Genomic DNA, 19,243 nt, shown 5'->3' with positions numbered 1-19,243 from the left:
GCTTCTACACCACACCTTTCTTTCACGATTGTATAGACATCTTGTTCATCATTTGTGGTCTTAGTCTGTTTGTTGCCCATTTTTCCTGACTATTCTTACCTTAGGAGGCTTTTTGGGTTAGATAAAATATATTCTATATTTTACCTTTCCTCGTTACCTATTCTGTCCTAAGGAGCCAGTATCTTGTTGCCCATTTTTCCTGACTATTCCTACCTTAGGAGGCTTTTTGGGTTAGATAAAATATATTCTATATTCTACCTTTCCTCGTTACCTATTCTGTCCTAAGGAGCCAGTATCTGAAACGGTTTCTCTGGACCGTTTTGTCTGAAGTGTAGAGTAATTCTAACACACATATATATGGCAACAAGGGCAAGACCAACAATACATAAAATGAACCATACAGTCTCCATTATATATCGTGTCCCTGGAGTATTATCATTACTTCCATGGGCTCATTCTGTCAATCTCTTATCCGTCAAAAAGGAGGACAAAGGTTCGGGAGTTAAGCGTGAGCGAAGGTTTCCCCGAAAGGACACAACCTTATGACTCAGTTAGGCAATCTCCGTAATACTTATGTCATCTACCTTAGTGCGGCTTATGAGGCTATTCCCGACATCCACATCTCTTTCATACCATCCGTTTCATAACCTTCTCTGACCTCTCCTTCGGCAGATCCTACAGTATATACATGAATGACCCGAGCTATAGGTATCCTTCTCTACTAGTTCCTCAATCCCAACACAAGATATGCATGAAATTTACGGACTATCGCAGAGCAGATGTAAGAGAACTAACAGTGTCTCTTACCTGGCCAGGTTTGTCATCTGCTGTTCCGATGTCCCAATCTCAGCGGTTACTCGTGCCGGTCGATGAACTTGAAGGAATACGCAGACCTCGGGTCCCTGTTTCGGGCGCCAGGAAATGTTAGGATCATTCAGCCATGGAGGGTCCTTGTTGGAGTCGGGGTATCCCCGTAACAAGAAATACACAGACACGTAGTGTATAATCAAGTACTGGGAAGCCCCTGAGCGCGCCTGCTTCTATTGGAGCTGTCCCTTTTATTTATACTAATAATCTTAGTTTGTTGTCATACATGCGCAGTAAAATGCCTTTGTTCTACAAGCAGCGAAATAATGATTCATTACAGTGGAATGTTAATAAGAAAGTTTCATAAAAAGTGTTAATTCATAGCAGTAGAAGGTTACTGAGACAGCTAAAAACAGGTTACAATCTAGTTTCCGGGCGTCAGTCCAAATGTCCAGATAAGGAAAGAATTACTTCATCTGTGTCTTACATCGTAATCTTGCGTGAAGCATCACTCCCATCATCCTCTCAATACTGTCTGCTGAGCTGTGTATCTAATCTTCTCCTGTGTGATACTGTCTGCTGAGCTATGTATCTAATCTTCTCCTGTGTGATACTGTCTGCTGAGCTGTGTATCTAATCCTATCCGGTGTGATACTGTCTGCTGAGCAGTGTATCTAATCTTCTCCTGTGTGATACTGTCTGCTGAGCTGTGTATCTAATCCTATCCGGTATGATACTGTCTGCTGAGCCGTGTATCTAATCCTCTCCTGTGTGATACTGTCTGCTGAGCTGTGTATCTAATCCTATCCGGTGTGATACTGTCTGCTGAGCCGTGTATCTAATCCTCTCCTGTGTGATACTGTCTGCTGAGCTGTGTATCTAATCCTATCCGGTGTGATACTGTCTGCTGAGCCGTGTATCTAATCCTATCCTGTGTGACACTGTCTGCTGAGCCGTGTATCTAATCCTATCCGGTGTGATACTGTCTGCTGAGCAGTGTATCTAATCTTCTCCTGTGTGATACTGTCTGCTGAGCTGTGTATCTAATCTTCTCCTGTGTGATACTGTCTGCTGAGCTGTGTATCTAATCCCCTCCTGTGTGATACTGTCTGATGACCTGTGTATCTAATCCTATCCTGTGTGATACTGTCTGCTGAGCTGTGTATCTAATCCTCTCCTGTGTGATACTGTCTGCTGAGCCGTGTATCTAATCCTGTCCTGTGTGATACTGTCTGCTGAGCCGTGTATCTAATCTTCTCCTGTGTGATACTGTCTGCTGAGCTGTGTATCTAATCTTCTCCTGTGTGATACTGTCTGCTGAGCAGTGTATCTAATCCTCTCCTGTGTGATACTGTCTGCTGAGCTGTGTATCTAATCCTCTCCTGTGTGATACTGTCTGCTGAGCTGTGTATCTAATCCTATCCTGTGTGATACTGTCTGCTGAGCTGTGTATCTAATCCTATCCGGTGTGATACTATCTGCTGAGCAGTGTATCTAATCATCTCCTGTGTGATACTGTCTGCTGAGCTGTGTATCTAATCCCCTCCTGTGTGATACTGTCTGCTGAGCCGTGTATCTAATCCTCTTCTGTGTGATACCGTCTGCTGAGCTATGTATCTAATCCTGTCCTGTGTGATACTGTTTGCTGAGCTGTGTATGTATCTAATCCCCTCCTGTGTGATAATGTCTGCTGAGCTGTGTATCTAATCCTCTCCTGTGTGATAATGTCTGCTGAGCTGTGTATCTAATCCTGTCCTGCGTGATACCGTCTGCTGAGCTGTGTATCTAATCCTACCCTGTGTGATACTGTCTGCTGAGCTGTGTATCTAATCCTACCCTGTGTGATACTGTCTGCTGAGCTGTGTATCTAATCCTCTCCTGTGTGATACTGTCTGCTGAGCCGTGCATCTAATCCTATCTTGAGTGATATTATCTGCTGAGCCGTGTATCTAATCCACTCCTGTGTGATACTGTCTGCTGAGCCGTGTATCTAATCTTCTCCTGTGTTATACTGTCTGCTGAGCAGTGTATCTAATCTTCTCCTGTGTGATACTGTCTGCTGAGCTGTGTATCTAATCTTCTCCTGTGTGATACTGTCTGCTGAGCTATGTATCTAATCTTCTCCTGTGTGATACTGTCTGCTGAGCTGTGTATCTAATCCTATCCGGTGTGATACTGTCTGCTGAGCAGTGTATCTAATCTTCTCCTGTGTGATACTGTCTGCTGAGCTGTGTATCTAATCCTATCCGGTATGATACTGTCTGCTGAGCCGTGTATCTAATCCTCTCCTGTGTGATACTGTCTGCTGAGCTGTGTATCTAATCCTATCCGGTGTGATACTGTCTGCTGAGCCGTGTATCTAATCCTCTCCTGTGTGATACTGTCTGCTGAGCTGTGTATCTAATCCTATCCGGTGTGATACTGTCTGCTGAGCCGTGTATCTAATCCTATCCTGTGTGACACTGTCTGCTGAGCCGTGTATCTAATCCTATCCGGTGTGATACTGTCTGCTGAGCAGTGTATCTAATCTTCTCCTGTGTGATACTGTCTGCTGAGCTGTGTATCTAATCCCCTCCTGTGTGATACTGTCTGATGACCTGTGTATCTAATCCTATCCTGTGTGATACTGTCTGCTGAGCTGTGTATCTAATCCTCTCCTGTGTGATACTGTCTGCTGAGCCGTGTATCTAATCCTGTCCTGTGTGATACTGTCTGCTGAGCCGTGTATCTAATCTTCTCCTGTGTGATACTGTCTGCTGAGCTGTGTATCTAATCTTCTCCTGTGTGATACTGTCTGCTGAGCAGTGTATCTAATCCTCTCCTGTGTGATACTGTCTGCTGAGCTGTGTATCTAATCCTCTCCTGTGTGATACTGTCTGCTGAGCTGTGTATCTAATCCTATCCTGTGTGATACTGTCTGCTGAGCCGTGTATCTAATCCTCTCCTGTGTGATACTGTCTGCTGAGCCGTGTATCTAATCCTGTCCTGTGTGATACTGTCTGCTGAGCCGTGTATCTAATCTTCTCCTGTGTGATACTGTCTGCTGAGCTGTGTATCTAATCTTCTCCTGTGTGATACTGTCTGCTGAGCAGTGTATCTAATCCTCTCCTGTGTGATACTGTCTGCTGAGCTGTGTATCTAATCCTCTCCTGTGTGATACTGTCTGCTGAGCTGTGTATCTAATCCTATCCTGTGTGATACTGTCTGCTGAGCTGTGTATCTAATCCTATCCGGTGTGATACTATCTGCTGAGCAGTGTATCTAATCATCTCCTGTGTGATACTGTCTGCTGAGCTGTGTATCTAATCTTCTCCTGTGTGATACTGTCTGCTGAGCTGTGTATCTAATCCTATCCGGTGTGATACTGTCTGCTGAGCAGTGTATCTAATCTTCTCCTGTGTGATACTGTCTGCTGAGCTGTGTATCTAATCTTCTCCTGTGTGATACTGTCTGCTGAGCTGTGTATCTAATCCCCTCCTGTGTGATACTGTCTGATGAGCTGTGTATCTAATCCTATCCTGTGTGATACTGTCTGCTGAGCTGTGTATCTAATCCTATCCTGTGTGATACTGTCTGCTGAGCTGTGTATCTAATCCTCTCCTGTGTGATACTGTCTGCTGAGCCGTGTATCTAATCCTGTCCTGTGTGATACTGTCTGCTGAGCTGTGTATCTAATCTTATCCTGTGTGATACTGTCTGCTGAGCTGTGTATCTAATCTTCTCCTGTGTGATACTGTCTGCTGAGCTGTGTATCTAATCCTATCCGGTGTGATACTGTCTGCTGAGCTGTGTATCTAATTTTCTCCTGTGTGATATTGTCTGCTGAGCTGTGTATCTAATCTTCTCCTGTGTGATACTGTCTGCTGAGCAGTGTATCTAATCTCCTCCTGTGTGATACTGTCTACTGAGCTGTGTATCTAATCCTCTCCTGTGTGATACTGTCTGCTGAGCTGTGTATCTAATCCTATCCGGTGTGATACTGTCTGCTGAGCAGTGTATCTAATCATCTCCTGTGTGATACTGTCTGCTGAGCTGTGTATCTAATCCTATCCTATGTGATACCATCTGCTGAGCTGTGTATCTAATCCTCTCCTGTCCGATACTGTCTGCTGAGCCGTGTATCTAATCCTCTCCTGTGTGATACTGACTGCTGAGCCATGTATCTAATCCTCTCCTGTGTGATACTGTCTGCTGAGCCGTGTATCTAATCCTGTCCTGTGTGATACTGTCTGCTGAGCCGTGTATCTAATCCTGTCCTGTGTGATACTGTCTGCTGAGCTGTGTATCTAATCCTACCCTGTGTGATACTGTCTGTGGAGCCGTGTATCTAATCCTCTCCTGTGCGATACCGTCTGCTGAGCTGTGTATCTAATCCTCTCCTGTGCGATACTGTCTGCTGAGCTGTGTATCTAATCCTCTCCTGTGTGATACTGTCTGCTGAGCTGTGTATCTAATCCTCTCCTGTGTGATACTGTCTGCTGAGCTGTGTATCTAATCCTCTCCTGTGTGATACTGTCTGCTGAGCCGTGTATCTAATCCTACCCTGTATGATACTGTCTGCTGAGCAGTGTATCTAATCTTATACTGTGTGGTACTGTCTGCTGAGCTGTGTATCTAATCCCCTCCTGTGTGATACTGTCTGCTGAGCCGTGTATCTAATCCTCTTCTGTGTGATACCGTCTGCTGAGCTATGTATCTAATCCTGTCCTGTGTGATACTGTTTGCTGAGCTGTGTATGTATCTAATCCCCTCCTGTGTGATAATGTCTGCTGAGCTGTGTATCTAATCCTCTCCTGTGTGATAATGTCTGCTGAGCTGTGTATCTAATCCTGTCCTGCGTGATACCGTCTGCTGAGCTGTGTATCTAATCCTACCCTGTGTGATACTGTCTGCTGAGCTGTGTATCTAATCCTACCCTGTGTGATACTGTCTGCTGAGCTGTGTATCTAATCCTCTCCTGTGTGATACTGTCTGCTGAGCCGTGCATCTAATCCTATCTTGAGTGATATTATCTGCTGAGCCGTGTATCTAATCCACTCCTGTGTGATACTGTCTGCTGAGCCGTGTATCTAATCTTCTCCTGTGTTATACTGTCTGCTGAGCAGTGTATCTAATCTTCTCCTGTGTGATACTGTCTGCTGAGCTGTGTATCTAATCTTCTCCTGTGTGATACTGTCTGCTGAGCTATGTATCTAATCTTCTCCTGTGTGATACTGTCTGCTGAGCTGTGTATCTAATCCTATCCGGTGTGATACTGTCTGCTGAGCAGTGTATCTAATCTTCTCCTGTGTGATACTGTCTGCTGAGCTGTGTATCTAATCCTATCCGGTATGATACTGTCTGCTGAGCCGTGTATCTAATCCTCTCCTGTGTGATACTGTCTGCTGAGCTGTGTATCTAATCCTATCCGGTGTGATACTGTCTGCTGAGCCGTGTATCTAATCCTCTCCTGTGTGATACTGTCTGCTGAGCTGTGTATCTAATCCTATCCGGTGTGATACTGTCTGCTGAGCCGTGTATCTAATCCTATCCTGTGTGACACTGTCTGCTGAGCCGTGTATCTAATCCTATCCGGTGTGATACTGTCTGCTGAGCAGTGTATCTAATCTTCTCCTGTGTGATACTGTCTGCTGAGCTGTGTATCTAATCTTCTCCTGTGTGATACTGTCTGCTGAGCTGTGTATCTAATCCCCTCCTGTGTGATACTGTCTGATGACCTGTGTATCTAATCCTATCCTGTGTGATACTGTCTGCTGAGCTGTGTATCTAATCCTCTCCTGTGTGATACTGTCTGCTGAGCCGTGTATCTAATCCTGTCCTGTGTGATACTGTCTGCTGAGCCGTGTATCTAATCTTCTCCTGTGTGATACTGTCTGCTGAGCTGTGTATCTAATCTTCTCCTGTGTGATACTGTCTGCTGAGCAGTGTATCTAATCCTCTCCTGTGTGATACTGTCTGCTGAGCTGTGTATCTAATCCTCTCCTGTGTGATACTGTCTGCTGAGCTGTGTATCTAATCCTATCCTGTGTGATACTGTCTGCTGAGCTGTGTATCTAATCCTATCCGGTGTGATACTATCTGCTGAGCAGTGTATCTAATCATCTCCTGTGTGATACTGTCTGCTGAGCTGTGTATCTAATCTTCTCCTGTGTGATACTGTCTGCTGAGCTGTGTATCTAATCCCCTCCTGTGTGATACTGTCTGATGAGCTGTGTATCTAATCCTATCCTGTGTGATACTGTCTGCTGAGCTGTGTATCTAATCCTATCCTGTGTGATACTGTCTGCTGAGCTGTGTATCTAATCCTCTCCTGTGTGATACTGTCTGCTGAGCCGTGTATCTAATCCTGTCCTGTGTGATACTGTCTGCTGAGCTGTGTATCTAATCTTATCCTGTGTGATACTGTCTGCTGAGCTGTGTATCTAATCTTCTCCTGTGTGATACTGTCTGCTGAGCTGTGTATCTAATCCTATCCGGTGTGATACTGTCTGCTGAGCAGTATATCTAATCATCTCCTGTGTGATACTGTCTGCTGAGCTGTGTATCTAATCCTCTCCTGTGTGATACTGTCTGCTGAGCTGTGTATCTAATCCTATCCGGTGTGATACTGTCTGCTGAGCTGTGTATCTAATCCTATCCTATGTGATACCATCTGCTGAGCTGTGTATCTAATCCTCTCCTGTCCGATACTGTCTGCTGAGCCGTGTATCTAATCCTCTCCTGTGTGATACTGACTGCTGAGCCATGTATCTAATCCTCTCCTGTGTGATACTGTCTGCTGAGCCGTGTATCTAATCCTGTCCTGTGTGATACTGTCTGCTGAGCCGTGTATCTAATCCTGTCCTGTGTGATACTGTCTGCTGAGCTGTGTATCTAATCATCTCCTGTGTGTTACTGTCTGCTGAGCCGTGTATCTAATCTTCTCCTGTGTGATACTGTCTGCTGAGCTGTGTATCTAATCCTATCCGGTGTGATGCTGTCTGCTGAGCTGTGTATCTAATCCTATCCTGTGTGATACTGTTTGCTGAGCTGTGTATCTAATCTTCTCCTGTGTGATACTGTCTGCTGAGCTGTGTATCTAATCCTATCCGGTGTGATACTGTCTGCTGAGCTGTGTATCTAATCCTATCCTATGTGATACCATCTGCTGAGCTGTGTATCTAATCATCTCCTGTGTGATACTGTCTGCTGAGCCATGTATCTAATCCTCTCCTGTCCGATACTGTCTGCTGAGCTGTGTATCTAATCCTGTCCTGTGTGATACTGTCTGCTGAGCTGTGTATCTAATCCTGTCCTGTGTGATACTGTCTGCTGAGCTGTGTATCTAATCATCTCCTGTGTGTTACTGTCTGCTGAGCCGTGTATCTAATCTTCTCCTGTGTGATACTGTCTGCTGAGCTGTGTATCTAATCCTATCCGGTGTGATGCTGTCTGCTGAGCAGTGTATCTAATCCTATCCGGTGTGATACTGTCTGCTGAGCAGTGTATCTAATCCTCTCTCATGTTATGTCTTCATCTTTTAATATTTCTAACGGCACCAGGCAGGGATGCCCGCTTTCCCCTCTCCTTTTTATTCTTACACTAGAACCTTTACTACAAAAGCTCAGAGAGGAGGGGAGGATCGTTGGCATCAAATCAGCTGGTACTGAACATAAAATCGCAGCATACGCAGACGATCTACTGATCATGACCTCTAACCCGAGAATATCTGTCCCAGTTATCCTGACATTACTCAAGGAATACGGTGCACTATCAAATTTTAAGGTGAATCTTAGCAAATCTCAAGTCTTAAATATAAATATCCCAGAACCACAAAAAACACAAATGGCAATCGGGTCCCCCTTTACCTGGTCCCCCCCATCAATACGTTTCTTGGGAGTTGAGATTTCTCCAAACCTACAAGAACTTTATAAGTTAAACTTCCCACCGCTATTGTAGAAAATCCAGAAACTTACCCCCAACTGGAATATCTCATACATCTCCTGGTTGGGTAGGAAAAATCTCCTTAAATGTATGATATGGCCAAAAATAACTTATCTAGTGCAAGCCCTTCCAATCCACCTACCTAATTCTTTTTTCATTGACATACGAAAACTCCTCAGCCGTTTTCTGTGGCACAACCAAAAACCCAGACTTCCCTTACAAATATTATCCCTCCCACACTCTGAAGGAGGTATAGATCTGCCAGATCTAAAGATACTTCAACAAGCCACTCATCTCCAAAGAGTCGTGGATGGATCAGGCTCCCACCACAGAAGCAATGGATTAAAGTAGAAGAAACAATCCTTAAATTCCCCCCTAGACAGCTCATCCTCACGCCCTCAAGTAGTACTAGGTACACATCAATTAAAAACCCTTTCACCGCCACTACTTTTAAAATCTGGTCCAATCCCCATATAAGACAAATATGCTCCCCGTTTCCCTCCCCTCTCCTACAAGTTACAGACCTAGTTCTCTCCTTTCTCCAGCCCATAATGCCACAATACACAACTCAATTCGCAACTTGATAACACCACTCCAAAAAATTACAGATAATGGGGTCATGCCCTGCTTGGCAGAACTCAATCAAATGCTAGATACTATCTCTTTTCACCCCTTTATGTACCAGAAATTTATGTCTAACTTAAAACTAGTCTTTAAAACTCCAAATTATATTAGGGAAATGACTGATTTTGAAAAACTTATAGCTGCAAAAAAAACCCAAAAAAGAACGTTATCAGCTCTACAAAAACAATTATGCCTAGCCAGAACCCCTAAGAAACAGCCATATGTAATGAAGTGGGAACAGGATCTGAATAGGCCTTTCACCCCATCTGAAATTAAAAGATGACTACTAGCACCTAAAGTCTCCTCTAGATGTGTTAGAGTACAAGAGAATGGCTATAAAGTTCTCTCCAGGTGGTATATGACTCCATCAAAACTTCAGAAATGTTACAAAGGACTTGATCCTAACTGCTGGAGATGCTCTTCTGATGTGGGCACTATGCTCCACATGTGGTGGAACTGTACATTGATTAAGCCCTTCTGGACAAAAAGAATTCAAACTATTAATACAATTTTAAACTTGCAACTCTTGACCTCGCCGGAGATCTGCCTTCTGTTTCTGTTCCTAGATAACTTCCCTAAAATAAAATTAACCCTTCTTAGACAGCTCCTGGCCTCGGCTAAGTTACTTGTGACATCCTTATGGAAATCTGCGAAGACCCCAAATATCTCACTCTGGGAAATGAAGGTTGAACAAATATACAGGCTAGAAGAACTGACTAGTTGGGATGAAAAAAGGAATAAACAATTCTCATTGATATGGCGTCCCTGGCACAAATATATTACAGACCGCACAATACTAACTCATACTCAGATCGCTAGCCCATTCTAATCCCAACTCCCTCCCCCCCCTCCCATCATCTATATCTTTGTAGTCCCCCCCCCCCCCTCCATCTCATCTTCCCGTTCATCCCACTTCCCTTTCAACCTTCCCCCCCTTCTCCAGGTTTTTTTTTTTTTCTTTTTCTCTTCTGAAGTTTTTATTTCCAGGATATCACAATAAACCTTCTTGAATATGATAACATGTTATTTGACCCCAATTTTGTACTACGACATGTTCAAAAGAATTGAACCTCTCTCTTATATTTTTTCTCTCTTCCGAAACGTGTCAATGTTTGGCTGAAATTTATGCAGTCTGGTCAATTTCTGCTCTTATAATCTATGTGATATCGTTATCTTTGATTTGTTTCATTAACAATGTGACTTTTCTTTGTTCAATTGTTAACCTTCTTTAAAAAAAACCTTAATAAAAAGATGTTTAAAAGAAAAGAATAAGCAGGACAAATAAAGGGTTTATCCAACATGTAAAACTAATTTGGAAGCTATAGTTAGGCTTTTAATAGGACTCTTTCAGCATGACTGTGCAAACCAAGCACAGGAGCTCACTGCCAATCATTTAACTACTGTTTTTCCACTATATGATTAGATATTAAGTGCAAATTGCTTGTTTCTTGGTAATGGCCGCATGCTTTTGCAAAAACTGTGCAGCCATTAACAATAAGTGAACCATTTGTAATTAATTTCTACCAGTACAGCTCAAAAAAGCTGTGATCTTTATGAAATGGGTTGTTAGCAGATGTACCTTGGTCGCACACATGCTATACTCATCAGGTGCTACATGAAACTCAAGCCTAAAGATGGCCGCGACACTCATGGGCCGCTGCATTGTGCTTGCCCCCCAGGCTAAAATTTGCCAGCCAATAATATGTGACTGGTATATCAAATACTGTGATACAGACATCAGATGTTTTACAGTAGATACACTGTCATATATATGACTACCAACATAAGGAGCATGAGTAATCCAAGACTTTATCACTACAGGCAACACCAAAACTATAGATACCACCAAAATGAAACAATAGGCGCTTATTGCCGCTAAAATAAATCTCTATTAAATATTGCAAAAATTAAGACAATCGTACAGAGTATAGCAATGGAGGATCACAAACACATGAGTATCACATTTATAGAGACATAGTAGTCACATATATATATATATATATATATATAAATACAGTACAGACCAAAAGTTTGGACACACCTTCTCATTTAAAGCTTTTTCTGTATCTTCATAACTATGAATATTGTACATTCACACTGAAGGCATCAAAACTATGAATTAACCCATGTGGAATTATATACTTAACAAAAAAGTGTGAAACAACTGAAAATATGTCTTATATTCTAGGTTCTTCACAGTAGCCACCTTTTGCTTTGATGACTGCTTTGCACACTCTTGGCATTCTCTTGATGAGCTTCAAGAGGTAGTCACCGGAAATGGTTTTCACTTCACAGGTGTTTCCTGTCAGGTTTAGTAAGTGGGATTTCTTACCTTATAAATGGGGTTGGGACCATCAGTTGTGTTGTGCAGAAATCAGCTGGATACACAGCTGATAGTCCTACTGAATAGACTGTTAGCTGCTTTTTTCTTATCTTAATACAAATTCTAAGTAAAGAAAAACGAGTGGCCATCATTACTTTAAGAAATGAAGGTCTGTCAGTCCGAAAAATTGGGCAAACTTTGAAAGTGTCCCCAAGTGCAGTTGCAAAAACCATCAAGCGCTACAAAGAAACTGGCTCACATGAGGACCGCCCCAGGAAAGGAAGACCAAGAGTCACCTCTGCTTCTGAGGATAAGTTTATCCGAGTCACCAGCCTCAGAAATCGCAGGTTAACAGCAGCTCAGATTAGAGACCAGGTCAATGCCACACAGAGTTCTAGCAGCAGACACATCTCTACAACAACTGTTAAGAGGAGACTTTGTGCAGCAGGCCTTCATGGTAAAATAGCTGCTAGGAAACCACTGCTAAGGACAGGCAACAAGCAGAAGAGACTTGTTTGGGATAAGGAACACAAGGAATGGACATTAGACCAGTGGAAATCTGTGCTTTGGTCTGATAAGTCCAAATTTGAGATCTTTGGTTCCAACCACTGTGTTTTTGTGCGACGCAGAAAAGGTGAACGGATGGACTCTACATGCCTGGTTCCCACCGTGAAGCATGGAGGAGGAGGTGTGATGGTGTGGGGGTGCTTTGCTGGTGACACTGTTGGGGATTTATTCTAAATTTAAGGCATACTGAACCAGCATGGCTACCACAGCATCTTGCAGCGGCATGCTATTCCATCCGGTTTGCGTTTAGTTGGACCATCATTTATTTTTCAACAGGACAATGACCCCAAACACACCTCCAGGCTGTGTAAGGGCTATTTGACCAAGAAGGAGAGTGATGGGGTGCTACGCCAGATGACCTGGCCTCCACAGTCACCAGACCTGAACCCAATCGAGATGGTTTGGGGTGAGCTGGACCACAGAGTGAAGGCAAAAGGGCCAACAAGTGCTAAGCATCTCTGGGAATTCCTTCAAGATTGTTGGAAGACCATTTCCGGTGACTCCCTCTTGAAGCTCATCAAGAGAATGCCAAGAGTGTGCAAAGCAGTCATCAAACCAAAAGGTGGCTACTTTGAAAAACCTAGAATATAAGACATATTTTCAGTTGTTTCACACTTTTTTGTTAAGTATATAATTCCACATGTGTTAATTCATAGTTTTGATGCCTTCAGTGTGAATGTACAATATTCAGAGTCATGAAAATACAGAAAAATCTTTATATAAACTTTTGGTCTGTACTGTATATATAATATAACGCTACAAGCCTCCCTCTGTCTGAAGCCTTTAAAGACTTGGCAAGCGCTACATGCCTGCGCAGTCTGGCTCTAGACAGAAGAACCCATTACGTTACAGGTAAGAGGAGTGTGTATGGCGCCGGAGATTGCGGTATGCGTAGACACTGAACACATACCGCGATCTCCGGCGCCATACTTACCTGACCGGGAGGAGCGTTGCAGCGGCGTTTCTCTTCTCGCCGGAGACCAGGGCAGGAGTGAAGGCGTTGGAATCGGCACATATGCATAGCTCTATCCGGCGCCATTTTACTGAAGACATATTTGCAGTGTGTCTTCAGCAAAATGGCGTTGAACAGCACGGTATGGGCACACGCGTACTCTGGCGCCGCACTGCTCCCTGGCAGAACAGGATACAGAAGCGCTGGAGCACAGGGAAGAAAGGTGAGTATGTGTTTATTTTTTTGTATCTGTGCACCGTGAAAGGGATGAGGGGTGCCATACATACCAGCAATGGGGTGTGAAGGGTACCATACATACCAGGAAAGGGGTGTGAGGGGTACAATGCATACCAGGATTTGGGGGCTGACTGAACCATGAAAACCAGGATTGGGGGGTGAGGGGTGCCATACATACCAGGATTGGGGGGTGAGGGGTGCCATACATACCAGGATTGGGGGGTGAGGGGTACCATACATACCAGGATTTGGGGGGTGACTGAACCATGAAAACCAGGATTGGGGGTGAGGGGTGCCATACATACCAGGATTGGGGGGTGAGTGGTGCCATACATACCAGGAATGGGGGGTGAGGGGTACCATACATACCAGGAAAGGGGTGTGAGGGGACCATGCATACCAGGATTGGGGGATGAGGGGTACAATGCATACCAGGATTTGGGGGGTGACTGAACCATGAAAACCAGGATTGGGGGGTGAGGGATGCCATACATACCAGGATTGGGGGGTGAGGGGTGCCATACATACCAGCATTTGGGGGGTGACTGAACCATGAAAACCAGGATTGGGGGTGAGGGGTGCCATACATACCAGGATTGGGGGGTGAGTGGTGCCATACATACCAGGATTGGGGGTGAGGGGTACCATGCATACAAGGATAGGAAAGTGGGGTTCTATGCATACCAGAATAGGGATGAGGGGTACCATGCATACCTGGATTGGGGGATGAGGGGACCATGCATACCTGGATTGGGGGATGAGGGGACCATGCATACCAGGATTGGGGGATGAGGGAACCATGCATACCAGGATTGGGGGATGAGGGAACCATGCATACCAGGATTGGGGGATGAGGAGGCCATATGTACCAGGATTGGGGATGAGAGAGTCATGCATACCAGGATTGGGGATGAGAGAGCCATGCATACCAGGATGGGGGATGAGGAGGCCATACATACCAGGGTAACGCTGAGGGGGCCATGTGCAGCATGATGGGGATTAGAGGTGCCATACATACCAGGACAGGGATGAGGGGTGCCATGCATACCACTATACCAGGACAGGGATGAGGGGTGCCATGCATACCACTATACCAGGATAAGGATGAGGGGTGTCATGCATACCGGGACAGGGATGAGGGGTGCCATGCATACCGGGACAGGGATGAGGGGTGCCATGCATACCGGGACAGGGATGAGGGGTGCCATGCATACCGGGACAGGGATGAGGGGTGCCATGCATACCGGGACAGGGATGAGGGGTGCCATGCATACCGGGACAGGGATGAGGGGTGCCATGCATACCGGGATAGGGATGAGGGGTGCCATGCATACCGGGATAGGGATGAGGGGTGCCATGCATACCAGGATGGGGATGGGGACCACGTATAAAAGGAAGGGGGGGGGGCATATATACCAGGATGGGGGATATTGTCAGAATTGGGGGACATTACCCCTATACCAGTGTCAGCAGAAGACCCCCTCCCCCTTAAAAGTGCATCAGGAACACATTTTTGGCTTAAATTTTTTTATTTTTATTTTCCTCCTCTAAAACCTAGGTGCGTCTTATGGTCCGGTGCATCTTATAGTCCGAAAAATACGGTACTTCTTACATTACATGAGTGATATCTATTGTAAATTCTATAATAGCTCAGAAACCGGCGAATCCTCACAGTACATGGGGCGTGTCATGGGGGGATTCAAAAGTTTTCATTTTAGACTGTACATTATAGTCCTCCATACAGTAGTATGAGCACCACATAGTCCTCCATACAGTATTGTGGACACCACATAGTCCTCCATACAGTATTATGGGCACTACATAGCACTCCATACAGTATTATGGGCACCACATAGTCCTCTATACAGAATGGGCTCCATACTGAATAATGGACCCCATATAATGTTCCATACAGAATAATAGGCCCCATATAATGCTCTATACAGAATAATGAACCCCATATAATGCTCATTACACCATAATTGACCCCATATATTACTCCATGAAGAATAATGGGCGTCATGTAATATGCCATACAGAATAATGGGCCCCATATAATGCTCCATAGAGAATGGGCCCCATATAATGCTCCATAGAGAATGGGCCCCATATAATGCACCATAGAGAATGGGCCCCATATAATGCACCATAGAGAATGGGCCCCATATAATGCTCCATAGAGAATGGGCCCCATATAATGCTCCATAGAGAATGGGCTCCATACATAAAAAATAAATAATAAAATACTCACCTCTCCTCATACCCTGCTGGCTACAGGTCCTGTCTCTTCAACACTGAGACGTGACAGAGTCAGAAGACGCAGAGGAGACTGGACCTGCGGCCAGCAGGGTATGACGAGAGGTGAGTATTTCAAACACCGTAAAGCACGGGGGGGTTACACCGGGCCCCCCCAACTCACAGGCCCAATAGCGTTCCAGTGTCCCCAACTGTGAGTGGGGCCCCCCCTCTTGCCCAGGGCCCTGGCACTTGCCCTGGTGCAATGGGTGGTTATGCCGGCTCTGGCCCTGTAGCTGGTGCAGGATCAGTCTGGGGCAGGGGTCTGTATAGTAAGGTCTGAAGTGTCTCGATCTCAGGTCCGATGTGATTTGAACATTCATACAGATCGAGAGCCGATGATCTCACACTGACAGCACGACCCCAACCTGCTTGAAGGGTCCATCTGCTACAATAAATCTGTCTGATCCTCAGCAGAGCGACCATAGATAACATTCAGGATCCGGCCCTGGACTTGTCAGGAGGTGAGCAGCATCCTGCCACTTCCACACTCTACAAAAAGTATAAATCTCCTGTCCTGACCACTATCCGGAGCTCAGGCTAAGGCCACGGCCCCACTATCAGTATTTGGTCAGTATATTTTCTCAGGAGTGGGAGCCAAAACCAGGTCAGTAACAATCAGAGAAAAGGTATAATAGAAACAAGTCACCAATTCTGCATTTATCACCAACTCCTGGTTTTGTCTCCCACTCCTGTGATAAAATACTGACCGAATACTGACCAAATACTGATAGTGGGGTCGTGGCCTTACAAGAATCAAAGATGTCTGCCCTCTCGTACTGCTCAGCGGCTGAAGCTTCTCTCCGGCAGGCATAAGAACGTGGCCTGTGCCTGCTGTTCTGGGCTGCAGATGCCCAGCTGGCACATGTACACAATGAAAGATACAGGGCCGCCCTGCAGTCTGTAAAGAAGCAGCTGCTTGGCGACCGGCTTGGAGGGCATGTGCCCCTCTGGCCCACCTCGCCACTGGTCAATATGATACCATCTTTTTCATTAGTTGGTGAGGTTAGAAGAAATTTCACTCCAAGACAGTGGATTTTGTACTTTATTCCAGTATATTTATACATAGAAAACATGGCAATGAAAAACAAGTAGATGCACGTGCATAAAAATGTCCCAACATTAATTAAAAAAACCTTTAAGATACAGATAATACTTGTATACAAAAATATTAACACATTCTCAAATTGTATATAAAGTGCACAAAAGTCAATAGCCCTGACATATAGTGTACACAGGGTCCCCCACATGGTATACACAAAATACAATGTCATCCCGGAAATAACAAAAAATAACAAATACATTTAATCTATTCTGAAATCCCATGTCTATACAAGATAATAATATGTAAAATTCTACAGTGTCAAAGAAATGAGCTAGAGACTACTACATGGCGATGATGCCTCCAAACAAGATAATGCCCAGCTAATGCTGTAAATGATACAAATATTACCAGTCACCCAATTAGACACATGAGGTCCGGGCAAGTGATTTTCTACAGTTCATTGCCTCTATGATGACATCTAATATTTTCAATCATTTATAGAGCGGGGTACATTGGGCCTCATTAATAAATCTGCTCACTAGAAAACTAGTTGCCCATACTAACCAATTAGAGCTCAGCTAAGGTTGTTTTAACTGACCTGGAAAAGTAAAAGCTGTTCTGTGATTGGCTGGGATAAGTAAAAAGGCTGTTTTAATAAATGATTCCCAATGTACCAAGCCCCGCCATAAATGTTATTGATTACAGTAGGGGCCACAATATCCCATGTGTATAGTCATCACATTCATCTTATTGTCAGCGGTTACCTTGGGACATGCTATATTGAAATGTAAGATGATATCAGTGGGGTCCATGAGGCAGAGCAGTGTGTGGTACGTGTGACATTTCCTAATATCGAGCAATCAATGCTGTACCTTGGTCTGGAATGCAAAGTCTGCGTGGACAAGGAAGGGGCTCCCAGATGCCAGCTGTAAAACCCGTCGCTCCACCATCACACGCTCATCACCGTCAGCAAGCAGGGCTCTTTTACAGATGATTTTAACAGCAAAATGTTTGCGGGTAGATGAATCTTCCGCCAGCAGGACCGTTCCATAGCATCCCCGGCCAAGCACTTGATGGAATAATAATCTCCTCTTGATGGTATCAGAGACTGTGCTTTTGGAGCCGGTTGGCCGAACACCGCTGCTTCCTTCAGCTTCTTCAGCCTTCTGCTTTAGATCCATGGGTTTCTGTCCTAATGTAATCCTTCTTCTTTTCTTCTCCTTTTTGTCCCCTGATGAGGTGAAGATGGCTCCTCTCTTCTTGGCTCCAATCTTCTGACTTTCTACCTTCTCCTTTTCTTCCACTTCTTCTTTCTTCTGGACTGGTTGTTTTGTCCTGTTGACTGAAGACTTCCTCTCATCATCAGATGTGTCATGGGAAGGTCTTAGTCTCTTCGCTCCTTCTCTCCTCACCACGTTCTCCTCTACTTCTTCTTTCTTCTGGACTGGTTGTTTTGTCCTGTTGACTGAAGACTTCCTCTCATCATCAGATGTGTCATGGGAAGGTCTTAGTCTCTTCGCTCCTTCTCTCCTCACCATGTTCTCCTCTACTTCTTCTTTCTTCTGGACTGGTGGTTTTGTCCTGTTGACTGAAGACTTCCTCTCATCATCAGATGTGTCATGGGAAGGTCTTCGTGTCTTCACTCTTTCTCTGCTCACCACAATCTCCTCCTCTTTTATATCCATATTATTGCTTTGCTTAGAGTTAGCCGACATCTCCTCCACTGTTGTTGGTCAATTCCAACTGTCACTTCCAACTGTCACTCAGTGCATTTCATATGGAATCATCATGCATGCACCACCACTGGTCATGTGATCAGCATCTGACCAATGATATTTAAGAGATAAATGAACATTAACTGAGATTAAATATTCAGGTAATATTCAGATATTCTGTGGAACACAAGGTGCCACATTTACTAATAGTAATAGAACTGCACTAAGTCGCCAATTTAATTTACATTGTTACTACAGAGCATCAGATGAATGTAATATAATAAATATTAGCAAGATGTATGATTTCCATCCACTCTACGTATCATAGAAATACAGATGTACTATCTTTTTATATAGAGATGTAGCAGAAGCCATCCTGATTGTTTGCAGCATGCAATGGTGATAGAGAAGCATGCATGACTGTGCCATACAAATGGTGAGGAGCACCAAAATGGGACATATGATTCATGTAGCCAGGGGCGTAATGTCCGCGGTCGCAGTGGCAGTCACTGCGGCCGGGCCCAGGGGGATTGGGGCTTGTAAACGCCAGCAGAAATTTCAACAGGATGTGTGTATTGCAGTGCACAGTCGCTTCGGGTCCGTGCGTGACAAATCAGGGGCGGGCTGGGTCGGGGGCAGAGCCGGACTGGGGTGTCTGGGGCCCACCAGGGACATTGACTCCAGGGGCCCACCCACCCTTCAGCTATTTGCAAATACCTGTTAGCCGTTATACCCATTATACTGGCGGCTCCTGC

Source organism: Phyllobates terribilis, unplaced genomic scaffold (assembly GCF_046119375.1).
Source record: "Phyllobates terribilis strain yellow unplaced genomic scaffold, ASM4611937v1 Scaffold_883__1_contigs__length_573848, whole genome shotgun sequence".
In the NCBI taxonomy this organism is placed as follows: domain Eukaryota; kingdom Metazoa; phylum Chordata; class Amphibia; order Anura; family Dendrobatidae; genus Phyllobates; species Phyllobates terribilis.
Note: the sequence above shows the minus strand (reverse complement) of the source record.